The 23,792-nt window shown below is 37.2% G+C and overlaps 1 protein-coding gene across 1 annotated transcript in view; it reads left to right on the top strand.

The window, feature by feature from the left end:
• The window catches only part of LOC135417901 (mannose-binding protein-like), an 85,882-nt gene that overhangs the window by 8,792 nt on the left and 53,298 nt on the right, over positions 1-23,792 (top strand). Inside the window, exon 2 of the mRNA XM_064662544.1 lies at positions 12,409-12,506. The gene's annotated coding sequence lies outside the window, so the exon portion shown is untranslated. The remainder of the gene's footprint in view (positions 1-12,408; positions 12,507-23,792) is intronic.

The following is a 23,792-nucleotide window of genomic DNA, read 5'->3' as shown; positions in this document are numbered from 1 at the left end:
GTGTGAACAAGACAAAATCTGGCCCATAGCCCAACAAATGTTCCAGAACTCCTTGCTTCCTATCAGATGTGATACTGTTTTCATTGGTTTTGATTAATGTATTCAATGGTAAACTTCCCTCTTCAGAGATATCTTTTTTGAACTCTCCTTTATGAAGTGCAAAGGCATTCTCCCTGCCTCTTTATCCAGGTCCCACTCATAGTGTGTAAAATTATGACATTTTATTCTTTATGTAAATCTATTGTAGGGCAGTAAAGCAAATAAAAGGTAATGAGAAGATTAGCTTTGATGGTACTGTAGAAGGAATAAAGTGAAATAAGTGACAGCCAATAGTGCTGTCCTATTTTATCTTTTTGAACACATTTTACATTTCATTCTAGTGCTCCACATTAATTCACATATAACATGCCTATTGATAACAGGTTGGTTTAAAACTCATTAAAAGTTATGGAAAAATGAGATTTGCATAGGAAAAAAAAGCCTTTGAAACTTTGTCTGCATTTCCTCCTTCCTCCTTTTTCCAGCCCTCAATTTACACAGCGAAAGGTTAACATGGTAGATGTCAATCAAACTTCTGTTGCATTACTTGTCAGTATTTCTCAAAAACCCTCCTGTGAGGGAAGCAGGCCTAGGATCCAGACCTGCCAACTCGCAAAGGCTGTGAGCCTAAGGCAGTCCTAGCTGCCACTACTGAGAAATGGGACCATGCACAAGTGTTTCAGCATGATAGAGAGGCCTCATGGTCCAGTGATTCTTATTTCTGAGCATGTGAGACCTTGGTGTTTGTTGGAGGTGCCAGGCTGAGAGCCCTGGAGGGAGTGACTGCCAGCTGGAGCGCAGAGCCAGCACCTGCTCTGTTCCTCCACTGCAGCTCGCCCAAGTGCCCGAAGCACCCTTGCGCATTCGTAGACCTCCTCCAGCAATACAAATGTAGCTTTTTTTCCTCCTGCTCATGTAGTTCTTGGCTCCATTCCTAATTCTGCCCGGGAGGAGGCATATGAGTAGTAGTTGTTAAAAATTTGGGGATATGGATACCTGCCCATTTGAAACTGGGGGCAAAGAGCGTGTATAAACCATCAGGTACATTAGTCATGCCTAAGTATCTAATAGCCTTTTTCTTGCAGCCACTCTCCCATAAATCTCTCATTTTTCATTGTGTTATTTAAACTCTAGTATATGTATTTATGCTATAGTATGAAACTGTTTTGTTGAAACCTCTATAACTCTGAATGCACTGTAATCTCTTTAACCTGTTTGCCTTATCCTATCTATTACATTTATTTATGGTTTTTCTGTGATACAGTATGAACCAATTGTTGACACAGGAACTGCTGCAATGGTGAACAAGCAGCCGTGTAGCTGTCAGTACACCATCCCAGAGCAGAGGGACAGCACAGAGAGTTCAGTGAGGGACAAGGGTTGTGCTGTCCCTGCAGCTGTGACATCAGTTTTCTAGCTACACCATGTTTTTGGGCTAATCTTTGCTGCATGCTTTCTGGAGATCAGAGCATTAGATGTTGTCAGCTGGCTGCAAAAAATAAATGTTTTGCTTTTGAAATTACTAGATAGAAAGCTGTTAGCTCTTTGCTGACAGCAAAGGTGATTTGAGCACGTTGTCTGCAGACTAATGGGCACAGCACTCTGGGACCTTGCAATAGGTCAGCTGTAAAAAGTCAGGCTTATTAAGGAGCACAGAGAACTACATTTCTCTCACGCTTGGAATCCAGCTATTGACATCAGTGTTTCATTGAATCACGAAGCAAGCTAGTCCTGGACTGCTGGCATTTAACTAGGTAAACATCTTCCATGGGCTGAGGAAGGAGAGGTCAATGTATTATGAACGTTTCCTCCTCTTCCTGGGAAACCATTTTCTGTATTACCTGTGGAATTCTCATCCCTTTCTTCTTCACTTCTATAATTTGGCGTGATCGCAGCTCCCTCAGTGCTCCTGCATCTACAGTTTGATGGGACCTGCTGAAGGAGCTGGTAGGGCGGGGACTTTGCTGCAATAGTATAGGCTGGAAGTTCAGATGGAGACTCTAATTCCGAAATCCACCTGTGTCATTTCCTTGACTTGCTATCTGGAAGAAACGATTCCTCACCACTTTGAAGAGGTGGCTCCCCTTTTCACTTCATTTTCCTCCGTAGCCTCAGTCAAGAAATAAAGCAATCCTAATCTCTTTACTGTCCTCTAGCAGTCCATAGTGGCCAGAGTGAAGGCAGAAATTATTTAAGGAGAGAACAAACCTGGGAAGGATAGGAATGCCTTTTACAGGGGGTGGGGAAGGTAAGGACAAAAATCTTTTTCTGTTAGTGGTGAGTCAACTTATGCAAGGGTTTCAAGGCAACTCTTTGGCACATGCCTGTTCTACTTGGTAAGTTGCAGTTTTTATCACAGCGTCCCCATTTTTGTGGGTTTTAAACAATTTAGATACAACCAGTTATAACACCTACTTCTCTTCATTTTTTGGCTTCCAACTGAGAAATTGTCAAATTAAAATTATTTCTTGGTGGTTGATATTTTAAAAATTATTTTTAGCAAAAACAAAGGGCTCTTTCAGAACTGTAATGAAAAAGTCAAACTAGCTGTGGGGAAAAAAAAGCTAATTACACAGGTAGGACTAAAACAACCACTGCAGTACAAGTTGAATTTATCAGTCCTAAAAAGTAGGGGTTGTGAACAAAAGTTAATGAAAGGTCAAGGCCAGTGATATTTTATGGAACTTGTTCAATGTGATACTGCTTAAGAACAAGCGTTGAAGCTCTAAAGAAAGGACTAAGATAGCTTTATATTTTCAAGTATATTCTTGGATAAAAAAAGTCAGCTGAAGGACTGTGTAGATCTTAGTCAGTTGTTTCCATGCCGTTGCTTTGGTAAATTTCCATACTAGTTGTGGCTGTATAAAGTGTTAGGATGTAACAAAAGTGATTTATCTTTGGTTGTGCATGCTGAATGCCAATTTTATTGCATGAAGCTGTTTTAATTATCTGCCCAGAAGACTAAAAGACAAATTAAAAATCATAAGGGAGTAGCACACACTTTTGGTATCAGATTGCTTTCACTTCTACAATCTCTGACCCGCTGTCTGTCTTGTGAGGTGAAGCAATTGGGTAGGTGCTAATGTAAAAGGGAAGGAATGGAAAAGAGTGGTATCATACAAATCTATTATTGAAGATTCTGATTTACTTTCTCAATGGAATTTTCTCATGATACTAGCATGTTTCAACTCTTGAGCTGTGTAATAAGTCTTATACAATCACCAGTATTTTAAAACTAATGTATTAAACTTAGAGGATGTGTATCATCTTTTTAATATAGAATAACATAGCTCTTCTTTTTGATACTGTTCTCTACTAAATTTTTTCCTAAGTTATACATTTAGCTTTCATCTGTGAAGAAGCCCATTACAAGTGAATTAATACACAGTACAGCTGCCATTTATATACTCTAATATACCTCACATTTTTCCTGTCTGAAATGGCAGGATTTATGGATTGAAAAAAATTACCCTACAGTTGCATACCCAGAAATTGTCTAGGCAAAGAACCCAAGAGCCCTTTGAACTAAGGGGCAGGAATAGAGTCACTATGTCAAGAAGTGACTATATAAGGTGGCTGGGGAAAGCAACTAAAGGTTTGACAAGTCCAGGAGCCAGCCTTGGGAACCAGTGATAATGTAGGAGATGAGCTGGAGTGAGTGAAAGTGATAATGATGTGGAGACTGAGAAATGCTTTAAAGAACTTTTGTCCTAGGACAGAGATTAAATTGGTTTCCTTTTTCCAAAGAAATATGGAAGGCTAAAATATTTGGATCTGGAATAGGAATCCCAGAAGAATCATAGTCTTGATGTCTGTTCTTCAGAAGAAAAAGATGGCAAGGCACCAGGAAGCAATGCCATCACAGAAAATATACAGGAAGACACAGCTTATCAAACTTGTTCTCTGTACACTCACAAGTTATCTACAAAATAACCACAACAGGTCGGTCCTAAATGAGTGTTTCTTGCAATTCTTTAGAGAAATCAGGTAGCTTGTACACATGCCTCTGGCAGCCCCACGACGTCACAAGTGCAGGGTAGAGGAAATGTATTTTTTATGGTAGTTAAAATATTCATAGATAGCAGCTGAGCTACCCAGAGACAGAAGACTGCTTTCATCTGGAAAACCTGCCAGATAGGCAGGTTAAAAGCCCGGGCCACCATAGGGTGTCAGCCTCCTGCCATTCACAGGGCTGGCATCACCCACATGTGTGCAGCTGCCTGCAGCCAGACCCCTCTGCCTGATGTCAGAGTCCTCCAGCTGCTTTGGGTGTTGAATTGATTTATACCTTCTTGACGTCAAGCCTAGCAGTATGTGTGCTTTATAGGCTTTCAGTGGACGTGCCAGCTGATTTGCTGACTACATCTGGGTTGAACTTTTTGTTCTTAATGTAGTGCTCTTGTGTGGAGGAAGCAAATTCTGAATGGTGGGGTATGGTGGGGTATTGTTTCTCTTTGATTTTGAACAAGATAAATATTTTGGCTTTTAAACTAAACATTTTGGGATTTCCTGCCTTTTGTAACGTCATTCACCATAAAAGTTTTCATTGCTTTGAAATTAAATCAGTTTTTTGAGCTTGAAAATGCACACAGTTTTGGTGTGGGTTGTCATGTCATTGCACTATCAAGCTAACAAATGTTTTAACATAAGGGCTTATTCTAAATATGAAGTTATTTTTCTTATCGTCCGTTTCTGGTGCCTGGATTCTGTTGTTGACTAGTGTTGATTAATTGGATAGCATATAGGAGGAATCTGGGACAAAAAAAGCACGTATTCTAGGAAAAAAAACATAGATCTAAACCAAGTTCCCTGCTGTGGCATAGATTGAAATAGTTGGTTTTGTCCATTGTTTGGCAGTAGACATAAAGAGGAATTCAGGAAGCAGCACCTGTGTATTTAAGGGAATTAATTCCTTTTTGGTATCATGCTACATAAATAAATCAGTGTCTGCTACTGATTAACATTTTTATTCATTTCTTTTCGTGCTCTGACGAAGCTCTGTAGGTGCTGTTGGCATTTTTCTAGGGGGGTTGCTTTGGAGTGATGTTTTAAAGTGATTTTAAAAAAAATTAGAACTCTCTTAAGAAGTCTGATTTTATATATGGGTGGATAAGAGATGAAATAATTTTTTACTTTTTTTTTTCCTTTAAGGGGTAAGAAACCTGGCTTTGCTGAGACTAAGCCATTTTTCAGTGTGACAAATTATCAAGGAGCTGAAATGTGCTCCCTTGTTCAGTTCCACGGGTTAAAAAACCTTTTTGCTATGGGGCACTAGCCAGTCCTTTCCTACAATCTTGTTTACTTAAAAACCTTTCTGTATACCTATGTATCTATATTCAGGGGCATTCCTGAATGTCCTTGAGTCATTAGACCTAAATGCTATTTACCTAAGCAAAGAGCTATACTGGTAATATTCTGCTCTATTATAGGAATAAAGTGCTTCTAAATGAAACCAAGCAAGGAGGATTTAGAATTCTCTTTTGACACAATTTTAATTAAACGAGTTGCTTTCAATGTTGTGATACTGTGTCCAGAATAAATGGTATTAAACCAGTGTAAATAAAGTAATTACCAAGAGGAATTTGTATTTGACTAGACAAGTCACTTATTATAAACCTCAACTTTTTTGTTACATTTTTTTTTTAGGCATCGGTTTTAAATAGAGTTTTTACTAATTTATTTTTGCTTTAATTCATATGACCTAATTTATCATTCATGTATAGTGTCAAACATTTAGGAAACCATTTGAAAGATAGTGTCTTCACTTAGAAAATAGTGTCTGAGTACCTTTAGTCTTTGTGTTTCTGAATTCTAAATTAAATATATGTTTACACAATAAGTAGGAGGAGTGGGAATGTGCTTCAGGAAATTTCAGCACAGAAACATGCACATCTGATCAAACAGCAGCTGGTTTGAATGGTTTTATTGGTTAGAATAAAGAATGCCTTCTGAAATAAAAGTCTAAGTATCAATTTTCATCAATAGAATTATGAAAATCCACCACAATATTTTTTGAAATACCTTAAACTGTATCTTGGCTTTATCATATCACAGGAAAGGTGGAAAGGTGGACTAACCCTGTGATTGACTGAAAAACTGGAGGGATAGCCCAGTGTCAAATGAATTATCCCCTTCTTTAAAACCAGGTATTGTTCAAGGGACTGGTTTCTAGTTACTCTGTTGAATACAAATTGCAAAAAAACCTACAAGCTACAGATACTTATCTTAACTTTCAAAGCAAGGATTCAATGTTTGGAAAAGCCACTGGAATAACAATTCTATAGGCTTTGTTGCGCAGCCTAATTTAAAATAGCAGCCAATCTTTCAAGTTTATCCTCCTTATTGTGCCTCTGTTCTTTGTAAATAAAGCTGAAGGAAAGGCTCAAGTATGAGAATAGCTGTTTCTCATTCCTATCCAATTATTGGCCTTTCTAGCAACTGCAAACACATTGGTTTCAGGTATGTGTGCATCTATATAACTGACCCAACTAACAACTTTGTTAAAGTCCTGGTAACCAAATTCCATTAGTCAAAGTCATCTAGATTTTTACAGCTGTAAAACTTCCCTATCTGTCTAGTTCCTGGAAGAAAACCTTGTTTAAAAACAGCAATTACTTCCCATTCAAAATCACAATCCTTCGGGAAGTTTTACACAGAGAGACATAAGATTATTATGGAAAATGTAGGAAGTTTCAACAGAGCAAACATTAAGCCCATGGTGCAGAATGATAAGATCACTGAATTATATGTATGTTTTTTAAAGTCTTTCTTTGGTTTATCTCTGGAATCTGTAAAGCAGCTATTGCAATTATGTGTCTTAAGACCTGTCTCTATTGGAGGCAGTGTTGTAACTGCTGGTTTGATCTGGGTTGTTCATGAAGGGAAATTCACTGACTTGGACCTATAATTTTAAGTTTAGCTATCAATGAATGACTCAAAAGGCACTGCAGGAGATAGAGCAGGAGGCATCTTGTATCATCCGTTTAATTTCAAAGAGTAGGAGACTTTCTTGGAGATTACCTTAATTTTCCATGATTTCTGCCTTGCACTATGGTAATGTTCCTGTGGCTGAGTTATTAATTAAGGGCACACACATCGCACATGTCTGTTTATGGGGCAGCTGCAGAGTTCTCTGTCTGTTCCTCTGAATTTCCATAGTGTTTTGCATAACAGCAAAGTAAAACTGTAAACTGAGAGCAAGGACTATTTCTGGAAGAAATAATAGTTGAATTATGCAATAGTGTGATGTATAGTGCTCTTTAAAATTAATGTGGGAATTTTGGCTTCCAAACAAGAAACAAATGTGAATGCTTTACCCTTCCACCCTTGTGCACATGCATAGATATAGATATAGATATATACACTATATTTCTTATGAAGGTGGAGAGATGGTATTTGAATGAAAAGAAGGAGAGGTTGTTTTAAAAAAATCAAGGTGAGGAATAAGTATCTTCATCAACTTTATTCCTCAGATTCTTACTTTGATTCATTTCTCTTGGGTGGTGGCGTTCATGCCACTGCACATCTACTGCTGTGGCTGTTCTGATTAAGACACCTTTCAAAGCTCAAAACAGTTATTCAGTGTTTAGTCAATGAGTTAAATGAAAATGCTTCAGACAGTGAAGGAGAGATGATCCAGAAGAGTTAAAGATATCACTGTAAGAGAACCTATGTTTACTTGTATTTATTTATATCTTTGCATGTGTGTAACAATTTTAACTGTGTGTGTATTTATATATATTTTAGAGAAGGGCAGCTAGTATATATTAGTGTGTATCAACAGATGCCAGTTTTGTAGAAATACATAAGTTTATGCTAGAGGAGGGAAGCTTCTCATAATTATCAATATATGGACTAGTAAGAATTTATAACTCCAGTAATTTGAGCAGGTATGGGGTCAAAGATTTTCCTGTGGGATTCAAGATCTTTCTCTCCTGGAAATTTGCTTAAAAATACTGATGTTTGATGATATCAGTCCATTAAAAAACCCCAAACAATAAGGTCTTCAGATATACTTTTATACCCATGAGACTTACAAGTGTTTTGTAATGAAAAGATTCAGAAGTGTCCAAAGAAAATTGTTTCACCCTAAATCAAGGACACCATCCATTCTGATGGATAAATTTTCACAAGGGACCTGTGGGAGCTCTTCTAGATCCCCCTCCAGCATATCAATTACATTAAGTAACTGATCTTGCTTAATATAGGGGTATCAGTGCTTTTTTCATGTAATTTGTCAGGATGCAGTTCATAGCTATTAAGGATATATCTTGCAAGATCAGGCCCTCTACTAGTGCTGGAGGAGTCATGGAAATCAGAAAGAAATTAATTTGCTACTTAGGTTATTTCTACCTGGAGTGGAGTAGAGGCTGTCTCTCTCATTTTACAGGACTTGGAAGCACAGTTGTGCCTAGTACTTGTCTCAGAAGTCCCATTTATGAGTAATTCCTTTTTACTGATCAGGCAGTCTGGCATGTACAAGTGCTTTGTGTCTATCCACCCACACTTTGTCCTTTCTGTCTCCATCTGAAATACTCCACTCTGGGGCTCAGTAATGCAAAATTGATGAACAAATAATATGCTACAAGTGGAAAAATATACCACTGAGTAAATGAGTTGGTTGCTGCTGCTTTCCAAATGCCTGAGCTTTAGCTAGAGCAACTCATAAAACCAGAGATTTTCGGTTTTGTTTCAACATTTCCCAGCTCTTTATGTTAAACTCTATTCAAGATAAAGCATTGGTGTGGTAAAACCCTTTTATTCCACTGAAGGAAAAAAATGGGAAAGATATTACCAGTATATTATTAAAAGTAGAAACACACGTCTTTTTCTGTAACTGTTGAGTTTTCACCATGTGCATAGTACTGCTAATCAAAAAATATATTTGTACATTTTTTGAAGGTTTAAAATATACTTTTTATTTTCCTGGCAATTATGAAAGATTGAAAGATCCCATGGCACTAGATAGATTCTGACTATGAATTCAGAAGGTTTCTCTATGCCTAAGGTGTATGGCACTTGCCTTTAGATTGGATGCAGGGACCTAGAGTATCAAACAGGAAAAAATGTGGCTGCTATTGTCGATAGTGGTTATTACAGTGTGGTTATACTGCCTAGCTTGGGTGTACTAAGTTGTCTTTTGCTGTCATCAGTGATATTAAAAACACATTTGCTGCCCTATATTCTTTTTTCTCTCAGTATCCTGGTGCTGTATGTACAGAAGATTGTGTTTTAATGGCAGAAGAAGAAGGAGGTCCTCCAAGTTCAGGATAGGCTTTGCTATGTGTTAGGTTCACGTGGTGAAAGCCATGGGCTTTTTTGAGCTCAATAGTTTGCTGAAGTCTCTAATGTAATTAGAAATGGAAATGTGTGTGTAAAAAGGAGGTCTCTGAGGTGACCAGGGGAGGCATATTTTGGTACAGTGAAAACACTGGACAATTCCAAGACTAAATAAGAAAGACAAGTGTTAAGAAAGTCAGTGGGGAATAGGTTACTTCAATCAAAATGAATAACAGGCCTGGATGAGAGATATCAGAGAGAGTTAATTTATAATCTGGGTGATATAGAGAATTCTCCGTATTATGTTACTGAAAACAGCTTCCCAAATGATTCTGGAGAGTTCCTGCCCTGCCATCTCCTTCCTCTCCCTGCTCGTTATCTCTTCTCAAGTAATGCTGCTTCCTTAGCTGTTTTCTTAGACCTCTTCCTTTCACAATATTCCAGTATTCCCTAACTTCATTTGTACCTTTTTTAATTAATTAAGACCAGTGTCCTAAGGCACTGTGAACACCCAGTAAAAAAAATAAAATCTTGATTTCTTGTTTATGAAATACTTCTTTCTGGAGCATAAATGAAGTCAAAAGAAATTTTCCATGGGTTGAAATTCTGCTTTCAGTATACCTGTACAGTCTGGTGATTACAGCTGCTTTTCACTTGGTGCTCTGAAAAGAGAATTTGTCCCTGTAATTTCAAAGCTGAGAAGAGTAGAATTAAGACTTTGCCTAATTAGTGGCACCTTTTAAAGGTCTATTTTAAGATGTCTTCCTTCAGCCTGAATCATGTGATAGTTTCCAAAAATGTAATTTAATCATATCTGATTGCTTGCTGGAATCTGCAATTAACTTAGGTGCAAGGGAATTAATAGTATATGCCAGGTGCTGCATAATTTACCAGGAGCTGCTTCTGCCACATATATGTAAAGTGTGTTGCTGTTTAAATTTATTGGCCAGAATATTTTAAGCTTACGAGTGAGTAATTTTTATTACTTCCTTTCATTTCTGTCCCTAGGATGACTCAGATATGAAATACCATGTAATTATATTCTGTATACTATCAAACTATCCCTTGCAATTATGCCACATTGTAATTGTTCTTCTGAAAGATTCGAAGCTACCTACCTAGAAAAGTTATTTTGAGATGCAATTGGTTGCTGGGGTGAAGATTAATTTTCAAGGAATTCTAGATATATATTGAATAAAAAGCTTAAACAAACTCATTGAAAAAAGTAGTTCCCATCTCAGAAGACCTCTGAAATCCATTTCCATTGAAAAGGGTAGAAAGGGTTGTAGAAAATGTCTTATTCTGTTAGGACCACATTTTTGTCCTTTTTGAGAGTCAGTTCTTGCATCAGTTGCACAGTCAAAAATGGCAAGTGAATGAAAAAATTGGCCAACTGCCTGCAGGAAAATTTTTTACTTGGTATTTGGAATGCCCTTCTGAGATCCAGATTAGTACCCTAATCCTTCTCTCAAGCTGTCTTGCATTATAAATTTCAGAACTTTGAGACAATGTCAGGGACTTTCACATAGGCTTTGTACTTCATTTAATTCTACAGTTTTATGAAGGTAGAATTTCAGACAGAATTAAGCCTCAGCTTAGGTCTTGGTTCAGGATTGATAGCTGTTACAAGTTTTCATATCTCACCATCTGGAAGATGGTTTTTTACTGTGTGGCATCTCTCTTCTCTGTCAAACTTCAAAATGTGCACAGTCATTAGTATCTGAAATTCCCTGGAAAATTTTTGTGAAAATAAATTGTGAAAATATTTTAACTGGGATACTTGCTTAATCTAAACAGAGCAGCAACTCTGAGATTTAAAAGTTCGTAGCTACTCTGTGATGGCCAGGAGGTTATCAGAAACTGTGGCTTCAGACCACCATTGAGTTGGAAGATATCACAATAAACCCAGTACAAAAGATAAAATGACTCTTGCCTCGTGATTTCATCAGACACTCAAGATTATGCAACTTTCATTTCCCAAGTACAAAGCACCAAGTGTATGCCAACAGCATAACAACGTGGGGATCTGCAGAGACTTCTGCATACCTCCCATTACCTGTTATTTACGTTGAAATCAGGAAGAAAATTGCTCAGTTTCATGCTTTTGAGTCCATTTACAGCCTTTCTTTACTGTTTATAGAACTGATGAATACTGTCTTTCATTGAAAAGACTGTGCAGATCTTACATTTCCCAAGGAATAATGCATTCCCATAAAGCTGTCACAGACTCCAAAAAAATGAAAGATAAGAGGAAAGCAGCACAAACTCAACAGATTTGACAGTTTATCATTGTCTGAACCAACCGCAATTGATGTAACCATATCAGAGACTTGCAGGTGTTTAGATTTTAAGATGACATTTGAGACTGTAAAAGTAGTATTTGCAGCAACAGCCTTGATAAATATAATCCTGTCTGAAGCTCTGTGTGTTCCCCATATGCTGGTACTTTAGCAGAGCAGAAAAGGTTCATTTATAACCACATACAGAGAAGTTAACAAAGGTCACTAAAAGCTTTTTTTTGAGGCTGTGAGCTGCCAAAACCAGCTAATGCCTTTAGCCAAACTGGACTGCCAAGTGATTTGCACAAAGTGTGTGTGGAGCTCCAGAAAGGCCAATCTAGAGAATCAGATTTAAGTATTTTGGTGTTGTGTTGTTTGGGGTTTTTTCCTAATAAAATCTACACACGCACAATTGTCTATGGGAACTAGTTTCCCCTCCAGTTTACAGCTGGAAAAGCCTGAGCCTGACTTTTGAAGTGACCCTGAAGACTAAAAAACAAGATACTGTACAGCCAATTGGCACTTCCTTGTGTCTACATCTACATTTAGTTACTTGACATACTACTACTCTGCTTATGGAGAAGCCAGAGGAATAATCATTCCTACACTTGTCCCTAAGTTTCTTCCCCTTCTGCTGCCTTCTACCTGGTTTTGCCTTCCCACTTTACCTTTTTCTGTTCTCCTATTTTCCCTCTTTCAGATCTCTATAGAGTTGTATGTTGTTTTCTTTGTTCTTTTTCATTTCATCACCTTGTGTATGTCATGTTATTATTGCTAAATCACTAAAATAGGCTTCTTTCTTGTCTTGCAGAGTCAGACTGTTCGGAGACATTGCCTGCGATGAGTGATTTTCAGAAACAGTGACTTGGTGGAGTCATGGAACAATCAATGAAGGTTAACTGTGCAAAGGTAATTAGAAATCTCTGTACTATTTTATGGCCATAAAAGCCACGTTTCTGCCGAGGACGGTCTTGTTAAGAAGGTGCCAAGTCTCAAGGAGACAGCTGAGTAGTACAGGTCATGCATTAGTAGACTCCAAGCAGAATGTAGTGGATCACAAAACCAGACAACAGTAAACAGCCTTCTTGAACTAGAACTGGAAGACAGTGATCCTTCACAGCATGCAAAATATTAGAGAAATGATCTTGCAATGATGATTCAATAAATCCTTTTAGATTTGAAGATCCCAAAGCTGATGTTTGTATATACATAGGGAAAAACTCGCTTGAGGCAGTTTGCAGAAGCTTCTGTGAGCCAGTAAAAAAAAAAAAAAAACAAACAAAAAAACCCAGTTGATTTGCCAAGAGAAGCAAACACCACTCAGTATATCACAAAAAAAATTATATGCTATGCACAGTGAAAATGTTGTAAGTTGGGGTTTTTTTCTTGATTGTTTTTTGTTGGGCTTTTTTTTTTAATACTTTTTTTAAGAATTTGAATTCAATTGGGTTTGCAGAAGTGTCTATTCAGAACTCTGCCCGATATTTTGCTTAGCCAGTGCAATAAGGATGAGCACCAGCATTGTTAGAACTCTGCAGGTGGTTGAATATACTTGGAAACATACATTTCACTGAGAACTTCGAATTCAGATTTTCCTGTGAATTGTCACAAATAGGGATCAGGTACCTTTGTGTGCTGATACGGGGTTTTCAGCGTGTTTCAGAAATTTCATTGCCATTTATTGCTTGAGCTGAGTCTGAAGCGACTTCTCACCATTCTTTAATCTTTTTGCAGGTTTTCAAAAAAGCTCTTAATATACTGCTTCTTGTTAAAAATTGTCAGCACCATTGGCAAGCACTAAAGATGAACATGAAGGAGTTGTACTTTTCTGGATGTGATTAATTTTGGCACAGTACTTGTTCCCATGGCTAAGCCCTGTGTGCTCTGCTGTTCTTGTCAGGTTCGTTATGTGTGTTTTCTCTTTCCAAGGTATTATGTCTTCACTGTGAAACATTCACTCAGGCTCAGATTTGGCAATCAGAGTCTGAATCTTGCAGCATGCTGGCTTCCAAGAAAAAATAATTTGTTCCCTTGGAGGGAGGGAAGGGATTTGGATTTTAAAATGCTTCATTGTATTTTATAACACAGAACTCTCTTTGCATTTCTGTATATAACATTTCGTAAGCAGTTGCTTAGAAGTGACCTTGATGATCATTAAGTAAATTATAACATATTATGTGAAATTTCAAGTTCTGTTCATAAATGTTAAATTCTAAGAAAGTAATAATAGCTCAGACATTAAGATGCTCTTAATGTGACTGTTTACAATGTTTTCTTTTCCAGCTAAGAGCAGTATATAACGAGTGACTTTTTTAAGCATGTTTTCCCCTTTTAGGAAGTTAGCCTTGAAACTGTAACATGGCTCAGGAAACTGAGTAAAACACAGGTATTGTATGTAATTTCCTAAGATGTCTGTAAAAGACTTAAGAGGAAACAGAAGTGGTTTAAAGCTAAACTAGATGGTGTTCATACAGACAGAAATTCCTATATGGGATTAAACTGAATATTCAGCTAGTTCATTCTTCTGTTTCTAACAGAGGCTACATAGAAAAAAAATCAAAGAATCTTACATTATTTTATTTCTCATCTCAATTTGCTAAGAAAGCACAGAGCTTGTCATAATATGACACAAATATGAAGAGGTACTAGCATTCAATACTGTGCTAACAGTCAGTCTCCAGTCAGACCTTCTTATGGAGTGGACAACACAAATAGCTTCTAAATATCAATAGATTTTTATTGCTGGGGCAAAAAAATATATAGTCCTAAAAACATTAAATGATCATTGATAACTCCTTAGGGAAGTGCTTATATTTGCATTGCAACGTAAGCAAGTAATCTATTTCGACCTCTGTAATGCTTTAAGATAAATAGATGTTTATCTGCAAAAGCAAAATCATCATGGCCAGGGCAGATCTGTGGTAAAGTAGGACTAGTTCAGTAGTGAACTTGGAGGCTATAGGGATGTATAGCAATGGCTACTCGTGGCTTCAGTATGCCAATCTACACTTCTTTTTATTTTAGGCATAAGTTGTTTTGCTTTACATAATACTGATTGTCTGGGAAATTTTGCCTTCACAAAGGACCTTTAAATTATAATAATGAATAGTTGGGTGTGGGTTTGTGACATTTCACTAAACAAAAAATTCCTCCTTAAAAACATATTTGTGGGAGGACTTCATATTTTGTTGACTCCAGCAAACTTTTGATTTAACACAGATGAAGGATATCAAGGAAATGGTTCAGGAGTCTGAAATTCTGCTTACTCCCAGATTAGCTCAGGGAGATTGAAGCAGTAATGCCCTCTCAGTTTCATTCTTGTCATAAAAATTAGGACTTGGGAACAGCTATCTATTTTTGTCCACAATATTTGCTGCTCTGAAGCTGCCAGTTTAGATGCCTGTTGTAGGGTGAATGATTATTGCTGTTGGGCCTGAGGTGAAACCAGTTTCACAGAAAACAGAAAGATGAGTATATTTTTATAACAGAATCATTTTGAAATTAAAGTAATTCTTCTGTTTCTTGAACTATAATTTTATCTACTGGTGAATAAGGAGTTCTTATTTCAATCAAATCTGTGTAAATGATGATACAGACTTCAAGCCAGCAGGATTTTTATTTTAACAAGTCAGTAATTATTATTTGATGATGATATTAATCAGTATGGTGAATTTCTGAACTTTGTTACTCCAGTTAAATACAATCTTCTGAAAGTTAAGAGTTTGAGTTACTCAGTTATTTGAAGCCATTGGAATGCAGCTTTCAGCCAATGTGTTTGTAATACAGCTACTGGTTACATCTCCCTCGTCTTTTTTGCTCATGAGATAACGTGGCTGATAACCTTTATACAGTTCAGGGACTTACTTCATTGCATTCTAATAGAGTTTCTGGAGAGTATAGATTTAGATTACAATGTTGAATGGCCATAGGGCCTCAGGGAAATATGTTCTCATTAATGGACTTGTTAATGATAATCATTGAAGAGACTCTAATAGTATCAGATGTAAATGTTGTCACAGCCGTCCATCTTTATCGTGCAGATATGGAGATGCATCATTAATTCACACAGACTGATTCTCAGAGCTGTGCACATTGATGCAGTATGATAATGTCTGAAGGAAATTAAGAGCTGTGCATTATCAATTTAATATTTCAGATTTTCGAATTATACAGTCTAAGAGATAAGAGGAATTGAACCGCAACAGTACTGTGGGTCATTCAAAAGAGATCAAATTCAGACTATGCCTCTGTCAGTTCCAGCTTCATTATGCTCCTTTGAAAGGGATAAGACAATGAAAACTTATATCAGTGAAGTCTCTCAGCTGCAAAGTTAAAAACATATATGCTATACAAGTACAAAAAAAAATACAGCAATATAAAATAGTTTACAGAATCTAGAATAATTTTTAAAAAATTTACTTGTAGCTACTTACTTTTATTAAAGTATATTAATGTCTTATTCCTTTATCTTGACTTTAAAGGATTTATTCATAATGCATTGAGTGCAATAAATCAGAATCTCTCTCGTTTTTACCTTTAGATGCTCTACATTAATAGCATGTTTATTAATTTTTTGCCAAAATTTTGTGAGAATTTGATTATGAATATTTGATTTTGTGTTTTGAGGGTGGTGAGGTTGAGGTTTTTTTGGTAGGAAACACACCAGATTATTTCTTTGTAACCATCTGAAATATCAGTGTTTTTAGAACAAGTAAGAAATGCAATTTTTTTTTATGCAAGGATACAGGTAAGCTTTTAGAATTAGTAGGGTACTTATAACTGTATTGTCACTTGTGTTGGAAACAGTAAACAGGTAGCTGCTAAGATAGAATCAAAGAGTAGCCTTTCAGTGACCTGTTCTGATATCAGACTGTGTCCTACTGGATGGGTCTCCCTAAATGAGTGGGAGAGGACAGTAAAAGAGCATATTTTACAAATTATGATGGTGGTAAGTTGTACTAAAAGGAGGACAAAACATGAGTAGATAGCATTGTCACTTGTGCTGAATTGTAACCAGTTGTGAAGTCATGAATGACAGAATTCAATTCCAAACTCACCAAGGACAAATGTATGGGGTTTAAAAGAATTTACCTCTGAAAAGTTAAATGGCATATCCCTAATGAAAGATAAACAAAGTTAACAAAGTGTGGAGGTATTATTTTAGATCAGTGAAGAATCAAGAAAAGCCTGAACTAAGCAGGTACATCAAACTAGGGAGTAATTAATGTCAGACAGGTCTACATTATTCTTGCTGCAATACTCTGTGCTCTTTTTTGAATTCCCAACACTGAAAAGTAATGCTTGCTTGCTTCCTCTCAGCTCTTTGGGCATTGTCTTTTGTAGAGGGGCTGCCAAGGCTTGCAGATTTTTGGCAATGTGGGGTGTGTGTTGTAATGTCTGTAACAATTACCTGGCTTGCTGTGAAATTTTAGAGAAGTAAACCATTAGCATTTTTTGTGCCATGTTACCTCTACTTTTCACAAAGGTAGTTCTGTCTCTCTTCCAGACTGATTCGATGTGTTTTTTATGTTGCAATCTCTGCAAAATATAAAATTTACCACCTATTCATCTCAGTCTCTCTGTAACGCTTGTAACCTGCTTTTAATTTCCCTGCAGGAAGTCCTCTTCTATCTCCATTGTAAGGTTCTAATTTTAATAATCCTAGCCCTTCCAGAGCTCTTTCCCCAAAGAAATATTTCACTGTACACACCACTTAGTGTGTTGATATTTCTTGTTAGTATGCAGCGTCGGGTTGGCTCCTCTAGATAACCTTGATAAATTAAAAATTGGCTTATCAATATTCAATCAACCTAGCTCATTTACCAGAATGTCTGATTTCCTTTCTGTCAGAGCTGAGCTAAAAAGGCCCAGCAAAAGTAAATGGAATTAAAATTGCATATTTTTGTTTGAAACAGGTATTAAATCAGTAGTCTATTGCTAATGTCACCTTAAACACATTGGTTTATCAACAGCGAAATAATATACAGTGGCAGATATGACATCAAAAATAGTTTTCATTAGACAGTTATTCTTTGAATACAGTGAACATCTAGGGAAAATTGGGACAGGTGGGTTTGGTTTGCCCTGTTCTTTGTATAACTATTGTGTCTTGCTGAGTCTTCCACATATTTTTTTTTTTTAAATTTATAGAGTTTTATATATTCCAAAGGGCTGGGAGGCAGGCAAAATGAGCACCTCCCAAACTCATCTTGAGTTCGTGACAGCAGCATGATTTTCCAAATCAGATTTTCCTTCAGCTTGTGCTTCATTACCTTTACAGTTTAGAAATCCTCAAATATCTCTTTGTGTTTGCGCTACTATTGTTATCTGTTTTCTGTAACTGTCCCACTCAGGTAATCAACTGGTTTTACTGCCTTGGACCAGTCTTTTTGTCTGTTGCCCATCATCTTGGTTCTGCAGTTTTAATTGTAAGTTATTCAAGGGAAGTGTCAGCATCGTTTTAACTTTATAACAAAAATCTGACAGCACATCAAGTGAATGGACAGACTTACAGAAAATCACCAGGCCAAAATTTTCAAGAGCTGCAGTGATTTGGGGGGCCTGAACTTGATGCAATAAATAGGTCTGATTGTCAGTTGGTAGATGGATAGCAGCATTGTCACTGGAGAGGCTTCTCATTTCTCTCTGCTTGAGAATGGCTTACTTTGATGTTCTGGGCTTTAGGCAGGGACCCTGAAGCTCCAGGGTGTTCTATGATATGCTCCTAAAAACATTCATGTGCTCATTTCTCAATGGTTTTCTGAAAACTGTTGGCATTGTAAGTCAAAAGAAGGCAAACTGAGGCCAACCTTTTATCACCATACATAGACTTCATTAATTTATATGTAATATGAACCCCCTGAAGGCCCTAATTCATAAAATCAAAGTTTCCTGAGAGTTTTATCACCTGGGTTCATTCTGTATTGTAACAACTGTCCTGGAAACAGAGAACTTCAGAAATTCCTTGATTTGCTTCTGTGTTCAGTGGTCTGTAATTCTGTGGTGAAAAGGTATTCCTATTATTTGGGGTTTATTTGGGTTTGGTTTTTTTTTGTTTGTTTATTTTGGGGGGAGGTGTTATCCCTATTGCAGAGTCAGAAATGCATTTTGCTGAGCACTGCTTATTGTACTGGAAGATGTTCTGTCTCCTCTGCTTGGTGCAATTAATTTCCTTCCAATGCAAGAAAAGTTTTTTTCTGTAGGGTTTGGAATTATGGAGTAGGATGGAGTAAGTGGAAACATCTGAAATGAATAACAGGTGAGGAGGGGGTGCCCTCTGGGACACTGGCCAGGGGATGGAAGTCAAAGACTGTTCTAAAGGTACAAAATACTTTGGTGTTTGCATAACAGCAAATAGAAAAGAAAAAATACATTTAGCAGTAACAGAAGTTTGAAATATATGGACTGGAACACGATTCAATGAGTAGAAGACTTTGGTAACCACAGTAACAGTAGGCGGCTTCAGCCTTTGAGTTATTCATCCTTGCAGCAGAAATTTAATAGAGTAGTGGTGGAATTTGTGCTTGTCCCTTGGAAAAGTCAAAACAGCCCCCAAGGATGATAATGTGGAAGAGAAAACTCTTTCTGAGTTTGAATTTTAATAGAAAACCCCAAGTTTCTACACAGGTTACTGTCTTGTATGCACCTAGTCAAATGGCTTCCAAGGAAGAACTAAGAGAAGAATCTGTTTGCTTTCATTTCACAGTTTGTTAGCTTAGCTCTGTGAAATGCAGATTTTCATGACACTACACTGGAAGCAGTGCTATGTATGTGTTTCCTTTTAAACAACAGTTTGTATTTCATATTAATTCATATTTTAAAGTCAGCCTTGAAATCTGCAGTTACTAACTACTCTTGCTGCATAAGCAGTGTTAACAACAGATGTGAGTAAACCTCTGCCTGTATTGCTTTGACTTTTACAATTCCTGTGATGTAAATTATGGTTTTAAATCAGGTCTAAAAACAGATTTTGTGGTTGGTGAAAAGCTAGGCATCTAAAGCTAAGAGGAGACTATTGTCTAAAAAAACTCATGGCAATTTTGTGCAGGGAGGGCTAACTGATGTCTTCATAACACACTGCCTTCTTACCTAACAGATGATCACCTCCTTCCTAGGAATCACCAGAGATCTGGGCAAAACCCACGTGCACAAGTCTTACCTGTTTCTTCTTTGAACATCCTTTAGCTGAAGGCTCTAAGCACTTGGTAAATATTGAGTGTTGTTGTATAAGGAATGATGTTCTGAGGCATGAAGGAATGGCATAGCCTGTCAAATCCAAGAGGTTGCCAGTGGCAAAATTTACAATGTCTTCTCTTTCTCCCACCCTTTGCACAGAAAAGACTAAGAATTCCTTTGGGCAACATCAGGGCAGCAGAGGGAGAGAAAAGTTAAAAAAATAATTTTTCGTTTTATTAGTTTAGTTTTTGATAAAACCAGTTTAGCTTTTTCTCTTACACAAAACGAAGATAAATTACCTCGAAATATTGGAATTTTAAATTTGAATTTAAAACAGTCTTACTTTAAACAGTAAGACTACAATGGCACATAAGTGTGTGAGAGATGCAGGTGGGAGATGCATGTCAGCCTAATCTCAGGCAAATTCCTACCTAAATGAACACATTTCTGCTGAAAGGTATGCACCTTAAGACACTCTATACACTGGACTTCAGTCCTGGAGTTAATTAGACTAATATATTAGCTTCAGTGTCAAGCTTGACCATGAGGATGCCTACTACTGAATACGAAGGCAAGCAGAATTCTGGAATAAAATAAGAAAAAGTTAAGTTTTGTTTTAACACTTTTGTTCTCATAAGTTTGGGGTATTTTTATGATCACAAAGATATTAGTGCATGAAAAACATAACTTCTGACCAATGATCCAAAATGCATTCCCAGGCACATATGGGGAAGCACTAAGACTGCCGGGGAATGACCCGGTCCGCTCCCGAGTGGGATGGCCGCAGTCCTCCTGGCCTTCTCCTTTATCTCAGATCTCATGCTGTGTCTCTCCTTGCACGCTCTCCTGGAGCAGAGGCTTGCCCAGCAGGAGTGTATTTCTTTGGGCCATTTGGCAGGGGGGCTCTGCAGACCTGCCAGCTGGGCTGGGTGCTGATATGCCGAGGTTGGAGAGCTCTGGTGTGTATCTTGGATCCCTGAGCTCCCTGGGGCATCTCTCGTCTGTCTCTGGGTGCACAAGTGCAAGTAAACACTCAAACCCACAAACTTTTAAAATACAAATAGGTAAGTAATGAAAACCCTCTTTAGATAATAAAAATGCTATGCAGATGATGGTGGCCAGCCAGTGCTAGGAAAGGTTGCTGATGACTTTTATTTTAAAATGAGAAATCTAATAAGTGAGACTTCTTGCTAGGATGAGGAAAAACACTTCTTTGCCTTAATGCTGTATTGTACGTATTTTTCCACTTTAGCGATAAAGATAGCCAAAAAACATGAAAAAAATCTATAATTAGCTCCAGCTTTACAAGTATAAATCCATATGCTAGTTAGCCTTTAGAAAAATAGCCATTTGTGTTAAATTCATTAAGAATTTCCCATTAAAAACCGAGCACCCATGAATTAGTTTGACAGAGAAGATGGCTGGAGCATGTGCTTGGATTTGGCTCTGTGTGTTCCCAGCCTTTGTCTTCACTGCAAGTGTTGCTGCCAGCTATTTCACCCAGCCCAGCCACAGTCTGGGAGCCCAGAGTGATTTGATTAACAGATGATGAATTATGCTAACTTGAACTGTGGCTTGTGGTTGAAGTCCCACTGTATTATTATTTTGATTCTTAACAGAATTTGAATATTATGACACAGACCCTATTAGGCTGGCTAGCTCAGACTTGAAGCATATATTAAAATTATGTCTGAGGTATCTGTGATTGGCTGGCAGTTCATTTATAGAATATATATATGTGTGTGTAGCTTTTGCTAGTGTTGCAATGAAAGAAGGCTGAATAAAGATATGAGTAAGCAGCTCATCAGAAGTGTTCACAAAGTTGACAACAAATTCAGCTTGTGAGGCCAAAGTATTTTCATTGTGAGGTGTCTGAGTAACCTTGAAACAAGATCCTGCTTTTTTTTTCCTGTTTACACCAGAACAATGTCCCCAAGAATCTACAAGTGTTTGTTCCTCTCAAAGCACAAACACTGAAAGGAGGGGTGTGGGTGATGAAGGAGAATGCTGAAATATGAATAGAAGTTATAGGTACAGCAGCCACTATTCTGTTGAAACAGAGTTCTCTGTATTATCATGAATTTCTAAGCTCTTTTCAGAACATCTAAGGCTGAAACTAATTTATTGTTAGCCTTGTTTTGAAATGGTTTAATTATTTGATTAACTGAATTGTTAATCGTTGAGTCATCCAGATTTTGGGGAGAGAACTGTCTACTACATTTGTCCATTTGTCTTCATGAGGTATTCAGTTCTAATGCCGTTTGTTTTATTATTGATACTTCTAGGTAAGTGCACAAAGAGCTAAAAAAAAAGTTATGCCATTAAAGAAATACTTATAATTGACTGTACTCTGTGTATTTTTCATCTGGTTAAATTTTCTTAGCATTGGCTAATACACGTTATTCTGCACTCTTTCCTCTAAAATTTAAATAAATTGAGTGAGAGCTTATTATTACTGCCTGGTTCATAATCAATCAGGCTCAGCTTGATCAAATCACAAGAAATGGGCAGGGTAGGCTAGAAAAGAAGATATACACCAAAAAAAAGGAATTATGATATGGCCATAAATACCTTAAAAATGCTTGTTGGAACACATAGGAATAAATTATGTTACAAAGAATATTTTGCTTCCCAACCCATGGATATTGCAATTAAGCTCCTACTTTGTTTCCAAGTCTATTTATAGTTCCTAGATTATGTGAAATCCTTATGAAATTGTTTAGTACCCATGGTTACCAAACACATTTCATAAACTAACACAATTCTAATGCTGTGATATATCATCAATTTTTTTCTCTTTTCCTAGCAGTAGGTTTCTGGTACAAATCCTCACAGGTATAGATAATAAAATCCAAAAATATTTCCTGCATTTTCAGTAAGCTGTGTTTAACATTACTGTTTCTGCCTGGCTTTACTGTCAGCATGGTGTTGTGGCACTTTGGAAACATAAATAGTCTTGGCCTGCCTGTATTCCAACAAAATTTATCAATCTTTAGGACATACTATTTCTAAAGAGATGACAGCTGGAAAGCCTTCATGCCTAAATCTAAACTGCACCTAAGCCTCATAAAACTCCCTTTTTATTTTCCTTTTCTGTTGAAAATGTAAGCAGACAGCAGCTGTAAGGGTCCAATAACGCTAAGATGATCCCAGATACAGAGGCAAAAAACTGGAATACTCTATTGAACACGTGAGTGCAATTCAAGGGTCTTGGGGGCTGGACATGTTAATGAGGATGACGAGTTATGTTAATTAGGGGATGGCTTTATGTTAACTAGAGGATTACACAGGTTTCTGCTACAGTTACACAATTGATTAATATTTCCCTTAAATAGGATTAAATGAGGGGGAAGGAAACAAAGGGGTTTCAACATGGTTTGGTAACTTCATCTCAAAGTCCTTCCTTATCCTGCTGCAGGAGCCAGGTTAATCCACATGGTTGTACATTAATGGGTCTTGTGAGGAAGGTCCAGTCCTCCAGACTAAGAGATTTCTCTCGCCTCTGTTGTCAAAGGTTTACCACAGTGACCCACCAAGCTCCTTTCTGCTGGCAGCTGGGTTTTGGCTCCTACAAGCAGCAACTGTTGCAGCTCTAATAACTGTCCTGTTAGAAGTCCTGTGATATTTTCTTATGGTGGTAGGATTTACCACCATACATTACTTTTATTAATGTTTTGTTCTTTTCATCTGATGATTCAGGAAACATGTAAAATTGAGACAGGGATGCTGTGTCTTCCGAATTCTCTGTAACATAAAGATAGGAGTATTCACCAAAGACTTTTACAGCTATGAATGATGCCCTGTAAAGGGAAGAAAACTGGTATAATTGACATAATACACTGAAATTAAAGCTATTATTTCCTGCTCCTGTTATTTCTTTTTTTCTCCTTTTTAATGCATTAGGCCATTCTTTGTTTTTTCTTTTGTCTCTAGCCTATTTTGACACCTCTGCTATGTATCTCACACTCATAAAAAAATCATGTGATGCAAATGACATATATCAGAAAAAAATAATATTTA

This window comes from Pseudopipra pipra, chromosome 8 (assembly GCF_036250125.1).
Source record: "Pseudopipra pipra isolate bDixPip1 chromosome 8, bDixPip1.hap1, whole genome shotgun sequence".
In the NCBI taxonomy this organism is placed as follows: Eukaryota; Metazoa; Chordata; class Aves; order Passeriformes; family Pipridae; genus Pseudopipra; species Pseudopipra pipra.
Note: the sequence above shows the minus strand (reverse complement) of the source record. Positions and strands in the feature narration are given on the sequence as shown.